Raw genomic sequence first — 14,805 nt, forward strand, 5'->3', positions numbered from 1 at the left:
CTGGTGAGCCGAGGGCGTCTCTTGCTCCCTGGGAGGGGACCCCATCCTATCCACTCTACCCACGACACCCCCTTACCCCTTCTTTTCCTTTTCTGCCATTTCCTTCCCCAATCTTCTCTTTCCCCTTCTCCCTCCTTTCAGTTCTACTATTTCCCTTCTTAACTCAAAAAAGGGAAAAGAAAATGGTATGTTCCGACCCCATTTGACTACTACACAATACTCTTCCTCTATCTATGGATATCTAAACTCTTTGAAGGTAGCAGGGCTAGTATCAATAATATTTTAAGTGGTAGAGGATCCCAACGAGATGGAGCTTTAATCTCATCTTGATATGACCGCAAAGCTGTACACGTGCTATTCTCCTCGGACTTCTTACCATTGGCTCTGATATCCATGCAATATGATCGTTTGTTTGTAACTATTTGTATCACACATTCTGTGAAGTTGCCTTTGCATTGTATGTCGCATACTACTAAATAAAAAAAAAAAAAAAAAAAAAAAGCCTATGGCATCTGGTATTTCCAGGCGGTCTCCCATCCAGGTACTAACCAGGCCCGACACTGTTTAGCATCCGAGATCAGACGAGATTGGGCGCTTTCAGGGTGATGGGGCCGTAGGTGATCTCTTTGGGCACTCTCAACCCTCTTGACAAACGCCAAGATGGTCACCTTGGGAAACAAGTGAAAAAAAAACCAGGTCAAGGCCAACAACATAAAAAGAAGCCTACAGCACCTAGTATTCCCAGGTGGTCTCCAATCCAGGTACTAGCAAGGCCCAACCCTGTTTAGCTTCTGAGATCAGAGGAGATTGGGCGCTTTCAGGGTTATGTGCCCATAGGCAATCTCTTTGGGCATTTTCAACCCTCTTGACAAATGCCAAGATAGTCACCTTGAGATACAAGCGAAAAAAAACAGGTCAATGTCAACAACATAAAAAGAAGAATACGGCACCTGGTATTCCAACGCCATCTCCCATCCAGGTACTAACTAGGCCCAACCCTTCTTAGCCTCAGAGAAGAGAAGAGATAGGGCTCTTTCAGGGTGATGCTGCTGTAAGCGATCTCTTTGGGCACTCTCATCCCTCTTGACAAATGCCAAGATGGTCACCTTGGGAAACAAGCGGAAAAAAAAAACGAATCAACGCCAACAACATAAAAAGAAGCCTACAATAACTGGTATTCCCAGGTGGTCTCCCATCCAGGTACTAACCAGGCCCGACTCTTCTTAGCCTCCAAGGTCAGACGAGATTGGGTGCTTTCAGAGTGATGTGGCCAAAGGCAATCTCTTCAGGCACTCTCAACCCTCTTGACAAACACCAAGATGGTCACTTTGGGAAACAAGCGGAAAAAAAACAGGTCAACGCCAACAACATAAAAAGAAGTCTACGACACCTGGTATTCCCAGGCGGTCTCCCCTCCAGGTACTAACAAGGCCTGACTCTTCTTAGCTTCCAACATCAAACGTGATCGGGTGCTTTCAGGGTGATGTGCCTGTAGGCAATCTCTTCAGGCACTTTCAACCCTCTTGACAAACGCCAAGATGGTCACCTTGGGAAACAAGCAAAAAAATAAAAATAAGTCGGAAGCTAGAGACAATACGGCCCGAGTCCTCAATTTAATCCATGCGGCGCATGTACAGGGAAGGCCCTTGCTTATGTTGTCAACGGACGTGGAGAAGGCCTTTGACAGGGTGGCCTGGCACTTTATGCAGGCCACCCTGAAACATATAGGTCCAATATATATATATATATCCAATGCAACAGGTACTTGCTCTAGCAGTATGGTCCCCATGGGAATCAAGCCCGTGGGTCCAAGAAATAGGGCTTCTCTCAGAAGCCCTTTCGGGGCTTGCCTGGTAAAGGCCTGGTCAGACAGGCCCGGAGGGAATCTAGGATGTCCAATAATTGGGGTCATAGGAGAAGGGAAGTTAGTCAGGTGGGAAAGGTGAAAAAAACTATCCATCTCGGCGAGCGAGGGGCCAATTAACGGGTGAGTAGTCACACAGGGCTCCAATGGCCTCCCCGCACAAGGCAGACCAGCCAGTGGAACCCGCACCATCTCCTGCTCTAGCTTGACCCATAGCTTCAGTTCCCCATGCCGGTGTCTTATCACATATGGTCCCCCATCGGATAGTGTCCGCTGTGTACTGCGCATTTGGGCAGCGAGGCCAAGCCCGAAGCGTGGCGAGCGAAGCTCGCCTGCGAGGGGCCCTCTAATATTCACAACCCTATGTCCACTTGGATGGTGGGGCTACCACCTCCACTCACCGTGCATGAAAATCTCCGAAGCTTCGTCTGCTCCGTACTGCGCATGCGCAGTACGGCGCAGACACTATATCATTGCCGGACAGTATATGGCAGAACACCGGCACCAGTCAACACCGGTGTCATGTGCGTCGCTGTGTAATATAGAGCAGGGTCCGGGAAGCCAATACCTCCCCGCAATTTCGGTCGCAATAGCATTGCCCTACCAATACGCATATGTTTTCCACGCCAGAGGAACTTGATAAAGATTGAGCGAACCGCATGAAAGAAAGTCTGGGGTATTTTGATAGGTAAGGCTTGTAGTAGATACAGAAGTCGTGGCAACGCGTTCATCTTCAACACATTACAGCGTCCGAACCATGACAGAGCTAGTGGGTCCCATCTTTTAGGGTCCACTGTAAGCCCATAGGCTTCTTTTTATGTTGTTGGCTTTGACCTGTTTTTTTTGCTTGTTTCTCAAGGCGACCATCTTGCCGTTTGTCAAGAGGGTTGGGCGTGTCTTGAAGAGAACGCTTACGGCCACATCAACCTGAAAGCACCCGATCTCGTCTGATTTCAGAGGCTAAGCAGCGTCAGGCCTGGTTAGTACCTGGATGGGAGACTGCCTGGGAAGACCAGGTGCCATAGAAGGATCTGGTCTGGTTAGTGTCTTGATTGGGAGATCGCCTGGGAATACTGGATGCCGTAGGCTTCTTTTTATGTTGTTGGCTTTGACCTGTTTTTTTTAGCTTGTTTCCCAAGGTGACCATCTTGGCCTTTGTCAAGAGGCTTCAGAGTGCCCATAGAGAGTGCCTACGGCCAAATCACCCTGAAAGAGCCCAATCTCATCTGATCTCGAAGGCTAAGCAGCGATGGGCCTGGTTAGTTCCTGGATGGGAGACAGCTTGGGAATACCAGGTGCCATAGGCTTCTCATTATGTTGTCGGCGTTGACCTGTTTTATTTTCCCTTGTTTCCCAAGGTGACCATCTTGGCATGTGTCAAGAGGGTTAAGAGTGCACAAAGAAATTGCCTACGAGCACAACAACCTGAAAGCCCCAATCTCGCTTGGTCTCAGAGGCTAAGCAGGGTTGGGCCTGGTTTGTACCTGGATGGGAGACCGCCTGGGTTTTCCAGATGCCGCAGGCTTCTTTTTATGTTGTTGGTGTTGACCTGTTTTTTTCGCTTGTTTCCCAAAGTGATCATCTTGCCATTTGTCAAGAGGGTTGAGAGTGCCTAAAGAGATCGCTTACAGCCACATCACCCTGAAAGCACCCTATCTCTTCTGATCTCAGAGGCTAAGAAGGGTTGGGCCTAGTTAGTACTTGAATGGGAGACGGCCTTGGAATACCAGGTGCCGTATTCTTCTTTTTATGTTGTTGGCGTTGACCTGTTTTTTTTCGCTTGTTTCCCAGGGTTTTGGCATTTTTCAAGAGGGATGAGAGTGCCCAAAGATATTGCCTATGGACACATCACCCTGAAAGCGCCCAATCTCCGCTGATCTCAGAGGCTAGAAAGGGACGCGCCTTGTTAATACCTGGATGGGAGACCGCGTGGAAATACTAGGTGCGGTAGGCTTCTTTTTATGTTGTTGGCATTGACTTGTTTTTTTTGTTTGTTTCCCAAGGTGACCATCTTGGCGTTTGTCAAGAGGGTTGAGCGTGCCTGAAAAAATCTACTATGGCTGCATCACCCTGAAAGAGCCAAATCTCATTTGATCTCAGAGGCTAAGCAGGTTTGGGACCTGGTTAGTACGTGGATGGGAGACCGCCTGGGATTTCTCGATGCCATAGGCTTTTTTTTTAAGTTGTTGGCATTGACTTATTTTTTATTTTTTGTTTTATTCTTTTACTAAGTATAAGTAGAACAACACAAATGTAACAGTCAACCATACAGCATGACCCAGGGTCACAATTACATGGTAACAAAAAATAGGCAGCCAAATAACTCTGGGTTCTCAGAGGGGAGTCCTAGAGTTTCATGCAGAAAAGAGAGAAACCCCACCTCCGACATGTAGTACAGTATAACTAATGCAGCTCCGTTCGGACAAATTTAATCATGGAGAACAACTGGGACCACAGCGAGCCAGCTTATCATGACCTACGTGAACCAGAGTAAAATATGAGCCGGTCGTGTCCAGAACCCTGGGGTTCTTCTGGGTCCCAAAGGCTAGTAAGGAGACAAGGCATAGTCAAAAGGGAGGACGGGGGAAGAAGAGAGTGCAAAGACGGAGAGAGAGGAGGGGGGGGATGGCGGCGGGGAAAAATAGAAAAATAAAGACAAAAAGGGAGGGGGGGGAATGCCACCCAGGGCAGACATGGCCTACGTAGGTAAACGTTAAATGTTCAGTCGTTTTCTGGGACAGGGGCGCTGCTCACCTCCCGAATGTAGTCTCAAGTACCAGTAAAATACCTCCAGGGCCTCCATGTAACACTAAATGCCTCTTCAGTGTTGTGAAGGGTGGCGGTCAATTCTTTCATCCGGAGAATATGATTGACTTTGGAATACCACAGCACCTTGGATGGGGGCTGAGGCTGCCTCCACAGTGTGGGAATGCAGACCCGGGCGGCGTTCAGGAGTTGCATCGTGAGGGTTTTTTTGTATTTTCGAACAGGCTGTTCGGTCAAGTGTAGAAGGCACGCTGCTGGGTTGTCTGCGATATCTACATTTCTGAGAGTTTTTATCGTCCCGGTCACCTCCACCCAAAAGTTCCTCAAGGCCGGGCATGCCCAGAAAATGTGTCCCATGGTCCCCGTATCTGAATTGCACCTCCAACAAACATCTGGGATCGATCTATTCATTTTATTCAGAAGGTATGGGACTCTATACCAGCGTGAGACTATCTTGTATCCTGATTCTTGATATTGGTTTGCGATGGAAGCTTTATGTACTAATGTCAGGATCTTCCCTATCTGTTGTGGGGTAAATGTGTTGCCAAATGCAATCTCCCATTTGTGGATAAATGGTGGGGTCGACTCTTCCTCCTGACTACTTAATATGTTGTACAGGAGGGAGAGGGTGTGTCGCACAGGTTCCTTTTTGTGACAGATGACTCATAGGGCGTCAGGTCTCTAGGAGTGTAGGGGGCCCTTTGTATGGCCAGAAGAAAGTGACGAAGTTGATAAGCATTAAACAATTCAAGCGGAGGGTCAGAAAGCTCGGCGACAGTTTGCGTGGTCGGGAGCCCTCCCGAGGGCCACACCTCTCCCAGACGCTGTTTCCCCACCACTGTCAACTGTCGCAGTTTATTGTTGGTAAATCCCGGTGGGAAGTCTGGATTACCTATAACCGGAGTCATTGGTGACGGCAGGGGAGCAATGTGTGTGCAGCGGAACAACCTCCGCACAACAGCCAACGTAGCTCCCACTACGGGGTGATCTCTGAGGTCTTTTGGTAGGGAGGACAGGAGCCACGGGGAGCTCAATAGGGGAATGGATCCATCCTCAATCTCCATCTCCACCCACTGCTTGTGTGGGCCATTACAATGCCAATCAACGACTCTCGCTAGCAGAGTCGCTCTGTTGTATTGTCTCAGATCTGGGAGACCCAGACCCCCCCTGTCCTTTGGTCTGGCAAGCAATTGCAAACGGGCTCTGGGCGGTTTGCGTGCCCAAATAAAGTCCCGGAGCAGCAGCTGCAGTTGTCTGAAAAAAATTGGGGGTAACCGGATCGGTAATGTCTGGAACAAGTATAAGATCCGCGGGAGGGCCGTCATTTTGAATGCATTACAGCGCCCGAACCGGGTCAGTGTTAAAGCATGCCAGTTTCCCAAATCAGATTTCAGTCTATTCAGGAGAGGGACAAAATTAAGCGGGTACAATTGCGCCAAATCCGCTGCGATGTCAACGCCCAGGTAACGTATAGATTTTTCAGCTCAGTAGAATGGAAAAGCGGAGCGTAGCCTCCTGGCCTCACCATCCGGGACCGATATATTCAATACAGCCGACGGTGCAATTGATTTTATAGTTTGATAGGCTGCCGTATCGCCGGAGAGCCGCGAGTATATTGGGAAGTGAAATGTGTGGATTGGAGACGAAAAAAATTAGATCGTCAGCGCATGCCTCAATTTTGTGGTGTGCCGAGGGTTTGGATATGCCAGTAATATTCGGGTCATTCCGAACGTGACACATAAGTGGTTCCAGTGTCAGAATAAAAATTAGGGGAGACAGAGTACACCCCTGCCTCGTCCCATTAGTGATGGGGAAAGAGTCCGAGCACTCTGAAAGCACCCAATCTCATCTGATCTTGGAGGCTAAGAAGAGTCAGGCCTGGATAGTACCTGGATGGGAGACCACCTGGGAATACCAGTTATTGTAGGCTTCTTTTTATGTTGTTGGCCTTGATTCGTTTTGTTTTGTTTTCGCTTGTTTCCCAAGGTGACCATCTTGGCATTTGTCAAGAGGGTTGAGAGTGCCCAAAGAGTTCGCTTACATCACCCTGAAAGAGCCCTATCTCTTCGCATCTCTGAGGCTAAGAAGGGTTGGGCCTAGTTAGTCCCTGGATGGGAGATGGCTTTGGAATACCAGGTGCCGTAGTCTTCTTTTTATGTTGTTGACATTGACCTGTTTTTTTTTCGCTTGTTTCCCAAGGTGACTATCTTGGCATTTGTCAAGAGGGTTGAGAGTGCCCAAAGAGATTGCCTATGGGCACATAAGCCTGAAAGCGCCCGATCTCCTCTGATCTCAGAGGCTAAACAGGGTCGGGCCTTGCTAGTACCTGGATTGGAGACCACCTGGGAATACTAGGTGCTGAAGGCTTATTTTTATGTTGTTGGCGTTGACTTGTTTTTTTTTTTTTTTTGTTTACCAAGGTGACCATCTTGGTGTTTGTCAAGAGGGTTGAGAGTGCTTGAAGAGCTCGCCTATGGCCACATAACCCTGAAAGCAACAGATCTCGTCTGATCTCAGAGACTAAACAGGGTCGGGCCTTGTTAATACCTGGATGGGAGACCACCTGGGAATACTAGGTGCTGTAGACTTCTTCTCATGTTGTTGGCGTTGACTTGATTTTTTTGTTTGTTTCCCAAGGTGACCATATTGGCGTTAGTCAAGGTTGAGAGTGCCTGAAGAAATCTCCTACGGCCACACCACCCTAAAAGAGCCCAATCTCATCTGATCTCAGAGGCTAAGCAGGGTTGGGACCAGTTTAGTACCTGGATGGGAGACCGCCTGGGATTTCCAGATGCCGTAGGCATCTTTTTATGTTGTGGCCATTGACCTATTTTTTTCCGCTTGTTTCCAAGGTGACCATCTTGGTGTTTGTCAAGAGAGTTGAGAGTGCCTGAAGATATCGGCTACGGCCACATCACCCTGAATCTGTTCCATCTCGTCTGATCTTGGAGGCTAAGCAGACCAGCAGGCCTGGTTAATGCCTGTATGGGAAACCGCCTGGGAATACCAGGTGTCGTAGGCTTCTTTTTTTTTTTCAAATATAATTTTTTCTCCAAATAGGGGAAGACGGTCCCCCGAGTACATAATGCAACAGAGAAATACAGAGCAAAAAGCAGCTGAACAATACTTGATACAGGTATATTCGCAACTGTGAGTCTGCCTTCCATCAATCACAATGATTCGAGGCACGGATAAAGTACTGTACCAAGATCCAGGGTCACACAAACCCCCAGGTCCCTCCGGCATAATCCATCCAGAGGGGGGTGTGGGGCCGTCATTCCCAATTTTCCACTCTTTCCAAAAGAGAGAGGGGGTGGAGGGGGTGAGAGATAGGGGAGGTAGGCAGAAAAGAGAAGGGTTGAAAGATCAGAAAAGGAGAAGAGGGGACGAGACACGATGGCAGCCACTGTCCAAGGGGCCAGTCAAGGAAAGCTCAGAGCACTAAGGCGATAGCAGGCGACATCCTTCCAGCGAGAATATAAAGGTATTCCAGATGTCTCAGGTTTGTTTAAAAAATTCTTGTATACCTTGTGATGTGAGGATCAAGTCCTCCATTTTTTTTAATGTCCTCTATTTTCCTAAGCCAGTGGGTAATGAAAGGGGGGGAACATTTTTTCCAATAGAGAGGGATGCAGGATTTCGCCGCATTTATCACATGCCGTAAAATAGATTTTTTTGTACTTCTTAAAGGGGAGGGCCACCCTGAAAAACAAAAAAATGTTAAAAATTACAAAAAATCTGAAAAAAAAAAAAATGAAAAAAATTTTTTTTTTTTACTTACCAGAAATGCCTGTTGCTAGGCACTTTCTCCTAATCTTCCTCTTCCTCCTCCGCGGAGGTCTTCTGTCTTCTGTCTTCGTCGCGGCGTCTTCTGGGTAATGAGTCGCGCTGTGTTCTGGGAACTGTGTGTTCCAGAACACAGCGCGTCCCATTCAGAAAGCGCTGCGGGACTCGCGCATGCGCAGTAGCTGCGGGACTCGCGCATGCGCAGTAGGAAACGGGCAGTGAAGCCATAAGGCTCCGCTGCCTGTTTCCCTTACAAGGGATGGCGGCGCCGGGACCCGAGAGCCGAGGGACGGGTCGGCCTCGGGCGGCCGACATCGCGGGCGCCCTGGACAGGTGAGTGTGTTTATTAAGTCAGCAGCTGCAGTGTTTGCAGCTGCTGACTTTTTTTTTTTTTTTTTTTTTTATAACCGGCCCTCCACTTTAATGGGAATCTGTGAATGGTGCAAGAGAAAGAATGCAGCCTCTTCCTGGATGGAGAAGTCTGTGAATTTTTGTGTTATGCATCGGATCTCTGTCCAGAAGTCCACCAAGCTGAGGCAGGACCAAAAAATGTGCAGCAATGTGCCCTCTTCTTCTCCACACCTCCAGCATATGTTCGAGGAAGAGGAGAAACATTTCTGCAGCTTTGATGGTGTCAAATACCACCTGGTGAGAAGTTTAAAATTCGTCTCCTGTATCTTCGTGCACAGCGACATTTTGAGAGCCAAAGTGATAATGCGTTGTCTCTGTGCTGGGGAAAATTAGCAATTAAGGTCCTTTTCCCAGTTGACCAGACAGGTTAAGTGTGGGTAATCTGTTTGAGAGAGAATGTGGGCCAAAGGGCCTTCACTCCTGCATAGAGTCTCAAACTCCGACTGAGGGCGGGCGAACGTTTGAGGATTGGGGATGGAATGGAGAAAATGATGTAGTTGCGCCGCTCTCCAAAAAGGCAGTTGGAAAAGCCCTGTCGGATCTGTTAGGGTTGAGAAAGAAGGCCATTTTCCATCAATGACGAATTTAGACGCATTGTCTAGGTTGGAATTTCTAAGTGGGTCCCCAGTTCAAAGGTTGGATGGCCACGTATAGGGAATAGGGGGGAAGTCAAAGACGTGAGTGTGTTTTGGGTAGCGATCAGGTGACTGACTTTCAACTAAGCCCCTATAGTGGGATGTGACATAAATTCTGTGGGGGAATACTTATAGCACCACATGGCGCTTCTTAGCGGAATTCGGGAGTGAGCTTAGAAAGTTTGTTTCGATTCCAGTCCAATACATGCCCCAGATGGGAGGCCAGGTAGTAGCGTCGCAAGTTAGGGAGAACAAACCCTCCCTGTTGTTTAGACAATGTCAGCTGTGACCGCTTAAGTCTGGGATTTTTGTGGGCCCAGTTAAATTGAGTGAGCAAGGATTGAGCTTGCTTAAAAAACAGGACTGGAATCTGGATCGGGAGAGCTTGGAAAAGATAAGTAAATTTAGGGAGTATGTTCATTTTAATGAGATTGCATCTGCTGAACCAGGAATGGAGGCCAGAATGCCACCCGTGAAGCAAACTGCGGATCTTAGTGACAAGGGGTGGGGGGAAGTTCAACATAAACGTACGCGCGATGTCCGGTGGAATGTAAGTACGTGAGTATATCTTACTTATCCATGCCAGCATCCGTTCACTCAGACCTATATGGCGAAGGACCGAGAACATTAATGTCCATTTGACCCGATCAAAAGCCTTCTCGGCATCAGTACTCATGAAAAGACAAGGGGTCCCAGATGACTTTGCTTTACGGATCAGGGTAAGCACCTTAGTGGTGTTGTCCCTATCTTCCCTGGTGGGAATAAAACCTAACTGGTCAATATGTATAAGGGACTACAAGTAATGTGCCAATCACGTGGCGAGGAGTTAGAGAATAGTTTTAGGACCGAATTTTGGAGGGAAATGGGTCTGTAGCTCCCACATAGGCCTGGGTCCTTGCCCTCCTTAGTTATCAACGAGATGTGGGCTCTAAGGGTATCCTCAGGAAAATAAATTCACCAAGCGCAGGCCGAGAATAGGGAGGAAGGTCTTAAAGTATTGTGCGGTATATCCGTCAGGGCCCGGAGCCTTACCCACCTTCGGAGGTCCCACGGCCGTCTGGACTTCTTCCAGTGTGATCGGGTCCTCCAAGTACTCCCGTGATTCCGATGAGAGGGTTGGTAGACCAGAACCGGTTACATATCTGTCTATATTGTCCTGTCCAGACCCTGAATCGGGCAGGTTGTAGAGATCAGAGTAACATTTTTCAAAGACTTCGACTATTTGGGTTGGGGTAGAGGCCCTCTGGCCATTCTCATCTATCAACTGTGGTATGTAAGAGCCAAATTTCAACTCCTTTACCGACCTGGCTAAGATTTTTCTGCATGTGTCCTCTGATTCCTACGTCAGTTTACGACAAAACTGGAGTGCCGCTTTCGCTTTATAATGGAGTAGGACAGCAATATGGGTATGGAGTGTCCCCAATTCAATCTCTAAGGTCCGTAAGGGGGTATGTTTATGTTTCGCTTACACAGAGGCAAGTTCACGAAACAGATTAGCAAGCTGTTCCTTCCGTGTTCGTTTGATGCGCGCCCCGTGCCTGATAAGTACCCTGCGGAGTACTGACTTGTGAGCCTCCCAAATTATCCCCGGGTCACAGTCGTGCTTTAGTTTTCTTGGAAATAAAGGTCCAATTCCCTGGTCACATCTGCTAAAACTTACGGTATCTGGAGGAGGCTCTCATTAAGGTGCCAGAATAGAGACCTAGGTGAGGGGTAGGGAGCGAGGAGCAAGAGGCAGAAGTGTCAACCGATGGCGAAAGGGGACATTAAAGTCCCCACCTAATATCAATTGGCCCTCCCGAAAGTCACATAATCTGTGCAGGGTAGTTCTGAGGAACGTGTCTTGGTGATCATTGGGAGCGTACACAGTGGCAAATGTAAAAAGGCGCTCTCCAATGTGGCCCCTAAGAAAAAGATATTGGCCCCCAGGGTCCACCAGAGAATCCTGGAGAACCCAGGGGAGCCTGCTAGAGATCAGAATGGAGAGGAGGGGTTAGTAGAGTGGTAGACCTTAGGGAAGGATCTCGACCATAGAAAGGGGAGGCTAGTATTTTTAAAATGTGTTTCTTGTATAAAGGCCACATCAGTACAGGATGTGTTCAGTTCTCACAGGAGGATCCACCATTTTTCAGGGGAGATCAGTCCCTTAACGTTTAGAGAGGTGACCTTGACTGAGTCTGCCATCGCTCCTCGGGGAGGGGGAGGGGGACATCAGAGAAAAGCAAAGAAAGTTGAACCAAGGTAGGTTTTGGGTAGGTAATGCATGGCGGGAACTAAGGGGGAGAAAGGAAGGGCAAATGGAAGGAAAGGTAAAGGGAAAAAGAGGCCGGGCACCTCAACCCCAGGGGGAGAGGGAAATTAAGGGTTGTCCGCACTCAACAGTACAGGAAGGGTATACTAAAACAGCACAATTATGCTATAGCGCTTACCAGATGTACACTGGGTTTAAAGCGCTGTCCTACTTGGGTTATTGGGTAGACAGGTCGGAGAGGGAGCCCCCGAATCCTAGTCCCCCCAGTCCCGGCAGTGGTAAATGTCACGTCTGATACCGGTATGCAAATAAAAGACAATCAGTAACATCAAAGAAACAAAAAACAATAGTATAACCAAAACAGAGGTAGAGCATATAACTGTCAGCACTGAGGGGTCTCCTCGGCTCGCCCTAAACATAGGCATGCACGAGGGAGCCCGTCACAACAGAAAAGGCATCACAGAATGGGATCCACCACTCCCCGTCCCATACCCCTAAAGTACATGCAGTCCCCGGACAAATGCATTTCTCCCTTTGGCAGATTGTCCTCTCCTTACCCCCCTCTCCCCCGTCCACGCCCCGGGGGGAAAAGGGGCAGGGAAGGGGGGAAAGGGGGAGTGGAAGGGGGGAAAGGGGGAGTGGAAGGGGGAAAGGGGGAGGGAAAGGAGGGAAGGGAAGGGTGGGAAGGGGGGGAAGGGAGGGGGGAAACAGGGGAGAGGGGACAAACATGCAGAAATGTCAAGTCCTTTAGCGCACTCCCACCAGCAAACACCCGGACCCCATAAATTTCAACTCCTCCCCTCCATGGTCACCACATCAAGATGAAAGAGGAGCAGCCCTGGTCGGTGCATGGAAAATCCGGCAGGCAAGGGGCTGGGGCCACCATCCCTCCATCCAACGGGAGACTTCACCTGAGCAGCAGTCCTGGGGCCCGCCAATTAGTGTCTCTCCTGCATCGCCATCGGGGGCTGTGTAGAGCATCCAGAGGGAGGCTGGGACCGCCCAAACAGTAAGGGGTAAATCCTCCAGGGGGGTCCAGAGTCACCCTGGAGGGAAGCAGTGTCTCGTACCAATAGGCTCAATAAATAAGTCATCCAGGGTCCCCGAAAGCTGCAGAAGGCAATGTCAGCAAAGAGTAGGTGGGAGTCAGAGGGGGGGACAAGGGGCGCATCCAGGGGGAGGGGACACATATGCGGGAATGTCAAGCCCTTCCAGTACAGCGCATTAGGTATCACTCAGACCCCCCAAAGTGCAACTCCCCCATCTAAGGTCAAGACTCCAGAAGGGAAGATGAGCCGCCCTGGTCTGTACATGAAAGAACCTGCTGCCAAGGGGTTGGGGCCATCATCCCTTCCTCCAATGGGAGATGGCACCGGAATGAAAGCCCCGTGTCCTGTCAAGTGGTGCCCCTCTGACAATGTCGTTGTGGTATATGTGGAGCATCCAGGGAGAGGCAGGGACCACCCAAACAGTGAGGGGTAAAGCCTCCAAGGGGGACCGGTGTCAGACAGGAGGATAGCGGTGTCTTGTACAAGTTGGTTAATTAGACAAGTCATTCAGTGTGTTCCTGTGAGCAGCGGAAAGAAAGGTCGGTAAGGATTATGAATGGGTGGGGGCCAGGGAGTGCATAAAACTGCCACCAGATGACCGGGGCAGAGAGGGCAAGGGGATGAAACTCAGATCTGGTAGGTGGGGGCGGGGGTGAGGAGTGTCCCTCATATTACTCACGTTGGCCATACCTTGAAGCTGAGCGCTCTGCATACCCAGGACGTTCTTCTGTATAATCTAGCCTATCTGTATACATTAGCCTGTCTTTTGTACACATTAGTCGGTCCTCTGTATACACTAGTCTGTCTGTATACACTAGTGTATACAGATAAGCTAGATTATACAGAAGAACGTCCTGAGTATGCAGAGATGGAGGCTAGAGTGTATACAGACGGACTAGTGTATACAGAAGACCGGCTAGTTTATATAGGGAGGCTAATGTGTGCAAAAGACAGGCTAGTGTATACAAATAGGCTAGATTATAGAGAAGAACATCTTGGGTATGCAGAGAGAGAGGCTGGGTTACAAAGAGAGGCTGGTGTATGCAGACTTGCTAGTGTATACAGACGGACTAGTGTATAGAGAGGCTTGGGTATACAGAGAGCTAATGTATAAAGAGCAGCTAGTGTATACAAAAGACATCCAAGGGTATACAGAGAGACTCGTGTATGCCGAAGACCGGCTAGTTTATACAGAGAGGCTAAAGTGTACAAAACACAGGCTAGATTATACAGAAGAACGTCCTGGGTATGCAGAGATGGAGGCTAGGGTATACAGAGAGAGAGACTGGGTTACACAGAGAGGCAGGAGTATGCAGACTTGCTAGTGTATACAGATGGACTAGTGTATACAGTAGACCGGCTAGTTTACACAGAGAGGCTAATCTGTACAAAAGACAGGCTAGTGTATACAGATAGGCTAGATTATACAGAAGAAGGTCCTGGTTTATGCAAGAGATGGAGGCTAGGGTATGCAGAGAGAGAGGCTTGGTTACACAGACTTGCTAGTGTATACAGACGGACTAGTGTATACAGAGGACCGGCTAGTTTATACAGAGAGGCTAATGTGTACAAAAGACAGGCTAGTGTATACAGATAGGCTAGATTATACAGAAGAACGTCCTGGGTATGCAGAGATGGAGGCTAAGGTATACAGAGTACGCATACTTGCTAGTGTATACAGATGGACTAGTGTATACAGAGGACCGGCTAGTTTATACAGAGAGGCTAATGTGTACAAAAGACAGGCTAGTGTATACAAATAGGCTAGATTATAGAGAAGAACGTCCTGGGTATGCAGAGATGGAGGCTGGGTTACACAGAGAGGCTAATCTGTACAAAAGACAGGCTAGTGTATACAGATAGGCTAGATTATACAGAAGAAGGTCCTGGTTTATGCAAGAGATGGAGGATAGGGTATGCAGAGAGAGAGGCTTGGTTACACAGACTTGCTAGTGTATACAGACGGACTAGTGTATACAGAGGACCGGCTAGTTTATACAGAGAGGCTAATGTGTACAAAAGACAGGCTAGTGTATACAGATA

The 14,805-nt window shown here is 48.7% G+C and overlaps 6 pseudogenes; 3 read left to right on the top strand and 3 right to left on the bottom strand.

Moving 5' to 3' along the window:
- Positions 1–500: 500 nt before the first annotated feature.
- LOC143936659 (5S ribosomal RNA) lies at positions 501–619 on the bottom strand (annotated as a pseudogene).
- Positions 620–720: 101 nt separating this feature from the next.
- LOC143936949 (5S ribosomal RNA) lies at positions 721–839 on the bottom strand (annotated as a pseudogene).
- A 320-nt stretch (positions 840–1,159) lies between these two features.
- Positions 1,160–1,278, bottom strand: LOC143937414 (5S ribosomal RNA; annotated as a pseudogene).
- A 1,774-nt stretch (positions 1,279–3,052) lies between these two features.
- On the top strand, positions 3,053–3,171 carry LOC143936894 (5S ribosomal RNA; annotated as a pseudogene).
- A 3,928-nt stretch (positions 3,172–7,099) lies between these two features.
- LOC143936941 (5S ribosomal RNA) lies at positions 7,100–7,218 on the top strand (annotated as a pseudogene).
- Positions 7,219–7,313: 95 nt separating this feature from the next.
- Positions 7,314–7,433, top strand: LOC143937085 (5S ribosomal RNA; annotated as a pseudogene).
- Positions 7,434–14,805: the final 7,372 nt, after the last annotated feature.

Source organism: Lithobates pipiens, unplaced genomic scaffold, assembly GCF_037356315.1.
Source record: "Lithobates pipiens isolate NorthernLeopardFrog02 unplaced genomic scaffold, aLitPip1_a1.2 Scaffold_28, whole genome shotgun sequence".
Lineage (NCBI taxonomy): Eukaryota > Metazoa > Chordata > Amphibia > Anura > Ranidae > Lithobates > Lithobates pipiens.